The 4,542-nt window shown below is 51.7% G+C and overlaps 1 pseudogene; it reads right to left on the reverse strand.

Moving 5' to 3' along the window:
* On the reverse strand, nucleotides 1-4,194 carry LOC113888578 (annotated as a pseudogene).
* Nucleotides 4,195-4,542: the final 348 nt, after the last annotated feature.

A 4,542-nucleotide genomic window follows, 5' to 3' on the forward strand; every position in this document is an offset into this window, starting at 1 on the left:
TCACACTGTGTGTCTCACACAGTAATAAACAGCCGTGTCCTCAGACCTCAGACTGCTCAGCTCCATGTAGGTGGTGCTGGTGGACGTGTCTGCAGCCAACGTGACTCTGCCCTGGAACTTCTGTGCATACTTTGCTCCACCATCTTTGCTGTCAATCTGTCCATCCTTTCAAGCCCTTGTTGAGGGGCCTGTCACACCCAGTGCATGTAGTTGGTGAAGGTGTATCCAGAAGCCTTGCAGGACACCTTCACTGAGGCCCCAGGCTTCCTCAGCTCAGCCCCAATGGCACCAGCTGCAACTGGGTGTGCACCCCTGTGGACGGGACAGAAGTGCATGAAGCCCCTTGACTGGACCCTGTCCCTTCCTTCACCGCAGCACCGGGGTGACCCTGACCTGGAGCCAAGGCCACCAGGAGGAGGACTGTCCAGCTCCAGTCTCTGGTGTGGGCTGTGCTCGCAGGACTGCTGTGCAGAGCCTATGTTGCTCTGGGTGATGTTCTCAGGGCTCAGAATATCCATATTTAACCTAAGACACCTCAGGTCACCTGCATGTTCTAGAGGCTGAAAACTTTACAATCAATACATGGGCGATATCAGGAAGGAGCAGTCTTATGACCCATGGCCACGCTCAGTGGGTGTGTGCCCATGTCCTCATGCTTGTTTGAGGGCGTGTGTCCTGCCAGGTCCCTGACTCCTGTGCACAGAGCTCTTCCACTGCAGGACCCTCCCCACAGGACACAGTCCCCATCGTGAACCAGCCTTTAGTGCCACAGAGACATCTTCATCTCGAATCAGTGTGTTTCCCCAAAGTCAGCCACCACTGGGTATTCACAGACATACACCTGTCACACAGAGACATGCACACACTCACACACACACACACCTGTTACACACAAACACACACCTGCCACACACACACACACCTGTTACATACACACACACCTGTCACACAGGCATACAGAAACACACACACCTGTCACACACACACGTCACACACACACCTGTCATACACACACACCTTTTACACAAACAAACACGTGTTACACAAAGACACACACCTGTCACACACACACACACACCTGTCACAACACACTTGTCACACACACACGTGTCTCACACACACACTTAACAAATACACACCTGTTACACACAGAGACCTGTCACACACACACACACCTGTCTCACACACACACTACTTGTAACACACACAACTGTTACAAACACACACCTGTTACATACACATCCTCCTGTAACACAGACATCTACTACACAGAAACACACACCTGTCACACACACACACACCTGTTACACACACACACACATCTATCACAGAAACATACAGACACACACAAACAAACATCTGTCACACACACACCTGTTACAGCCCCACACACTCTTGTCACACATGCACCTGTCACACACACACATACTTGTTACACATACACCTGTCACACACACACAGCTTCACACACACACACACCCCCCTTCACACAGAGACACCTGTCACACACACACACCTGTCACAGACACACACACCTGTCACACAGACATACAAACACACACAGTCACATGCACAACTGTCACACACACACCGGTTACACATACCTGTCAGACACAAAGGTTACACACTCACACTCTTGTCACACACATTTAGAGACACACACTCACAAACAACAACCTGTCACACACACATCTGTTACACATACACTTGTCTCATACATACACCTGTCACACACAACCCCTTGACACTACACCTTGAGACACACACACCTGTCACACACACATGTGTTACACACAAGTCACACACACCTGTAACACACACACTTATCACACACACACCTGTCACACACAGACACACACACACACCTATCTCACACACACACACACCTCTCACACACACAAACACACACACCTGTCACACAGAGACATTCCCATTCACACACACATGCATACATACACACCAATACAAGCACACACATGCACACATTCACACTCACAAAGATACACACGTACATATACTCATATATATACACACTCATGCACACACTCACACACACAAACATGCACACACATCCACACTCACACATACTCAAACACATTCACACACTCATATAAACACTCACACACACACAAACATGCACACACATCCACACTCGCATGCTCACATACACTCTCACACACATTCACACACTCATACACACGCTCACAACAATCACACATCTCCTCACATACTGCTCATGGCCTCACCAAGCTGTGTATTCCCCACAGGCCACAATATTAAATGCCACGTGTCCTTGACCTGCTAGATATTGTTTTAAGTGAAAAGGGAAGACTCCGTCTCTGAGATTCTCGGCCCCTCCCCACATGCTCCTGTACAGCAGGCGTGCACTGGGTCCTGGGCACCCCTGCCTGGGTTCACAGGGCAGTCCTAGCAGTGTTTCTGGTCTGGTTTTAAGTGGCTGTGTTCTACATTCAGAGTATTCTTCTAGAGACAGCATGTACTTTTAATCTTCTCTAGAAAAAGCCTTTGGAGAAGGAAATGGCAACCCACTCCAGTGTTCTTGACTGGAAAATCCCAGGGACAGGGGAGCCTGGTGGGTGGCCGTCTCTGGGATTGCACAGAGTCGGACACGACTGAAGCGACTTAGCAGCAGCAGCAGCAGAAATAGCCTCAATAAACTCATGCACTCTGTAGAGAGACCCCAAGGAAAGAGTTTGTGAGAACACCTGGACGTGGCCTCCCTGGGGCTGCAGGTGCACTGATGCAGTTGACACTCACAGTGAGTCCAGAGGCTCTCGAGGACTTGGGGTCCGTTGACTTCCTGGAGCCCCCCGTGGGCTAACATCATGTCACAGATTAGCTGCACGCAAAAGCATGGGGCTCGATGCCCACTGCACCTGCCGTTCACTCCTGGCTCACCTGTTCTTGCAGCACCTGGACCCTGCAGGGGCCCCACAAGAAGGTCCAGATGAGCCCACTTGTCGGAAACCAGTGCAGTCGCCCCAGACAACTCAGAGCACAAATGCCTGAGGGGCTCCTAGTGCCCACACATGTGAGAGGAGACACCTGAGACATCCTAGGAGATCGAGGCAGAGCCCTTTTCAGCTGACTCCAGTGAGGCTGCCCTGAGGGAGTGCTCACCCAGGGAATGGGGCGGTGAGCATGCTCAGTCACCTCAGTCGTGTCTGACCCTTTGAGACCCCACGGACTGTAGACCACCAGACTCCTCTATCCATGGGATTTTCCAGGGAGGAACACTGGAGTGGGTTGCCACAACAGCACCCTGCAGAGAAGCTAGGTCAGCCGTGTGCATGTCCCCTGGCAGGACATCTCTTCAGCAGGACGGCTTCAGGGTGCATCCATCCTCAGACTCCATCCTGCTTCTCACCGTCCCTCCTGACCACCTGCCTGAGGACTTCAGGACCTGAGGTCATTGGGGAGACAGACCCACTGCTGTGTCAGCCACGTGTTCTCCAGCAGGACCCTGTGACAAACCTGCTTCCCCCTGTTCTGAGTCTCTGATGGAACCTTCATAAATATTCCTGGGCACGTCAGATACCCAAGAGCAGGAGAGGGATACTGGCCATGTAGATCAGGCAGGAGAGAGCGGGTCTGAGGCCAGTAGTAAGGTGCTCCAAGCCTGGTCTCCAGCCGTGGGTATCAGAGCCTCAGCGCCCTGCCTCCTGGATGTTGTCTGGCTCTGGTCTTTGCACACTAGCTCCCCACCTCAAAGAGGCTGCATATCATAGCTCTTCCAGGTCCCTGGGGGTCACATGTGGGTAGGGGCTACCTGCGTTGTTGAGATTGAATACCCATGACTAAGGGGATCTGGGTCTGGGTCTGGGCTCTGAGCATCACCAGGGTTTTCAGTATTGGCCCATCTTCTTTCTCCTCCCTCCTGGGCTCCAGTGCCCTGGTCCAGTCCCTTCTCTTAGTCGTGAGATATGACCGCTCTGTAGGTGTGCAATAGACAAGAATTTCTGTTCACCTCCTAGGAGAAGCTGGGGGAAGGGCTCTTCCTTGGAGGGTCTGCCTGATGAACCTTCTGGGTAGGTGTTAACATTTCTCAGCATTGGCCTTGCATTTACCCGTCAGGTGTCCTGAAGGGATAAATATGAACACTCACCTGAAGACCTGGATGTTTCTGGAGTTATATCCCACAAACCATAGACTTTGGCCCCCAGGATCTCTCATCCTCACAGTGGTTATTGCTGGTCCTGCAGGAATTGGTAGTAATTACCCTGAAGGTGCTCCTCCTGAAGCTTTGCTTCCATGGGCAGATCTCACCTGGACTGTGGATTGCCCACCTCTCTGGTTTTGTGCTGGGGGACTCCCCTGCAATGTTAGGACTCTGTTAGGTCCAGGGAAAGTTTTGGTGTTGAGAATTTCCTTGCTTTAATGATGGAAAGACAGTTTCCACACACACTACCTCTTGATGCAGGAACCAGCAGGTACCAGCTGAGGTTGTCCTTGACCTGGGAGTCGAAGGAGAAATCGAATGTCACTAAGAATCAGAGGAGCCTGGACAGACTTGACCAACAT

The sequence above is a fragment of the Bos indicus x Bos taurus genome, unplaced genomic scaffold (assembly GCF_003369695.1).
Source record: "Bos indicus x Bos taurus breed Angus x Brahman F1 hybrid unplaced genomic scaffold, Bos_hybrid_MaternalHap_v2.0 tig00000132_arrow_arrow_obj, whole genome shotgun sequence".
NCBI classification, from domain to species: Eukaryota; Metazoa; Chordata; class Mammalia; order Artiodactyla; family Bovidae; genus Bos; species Bos indicus x Bos taurus.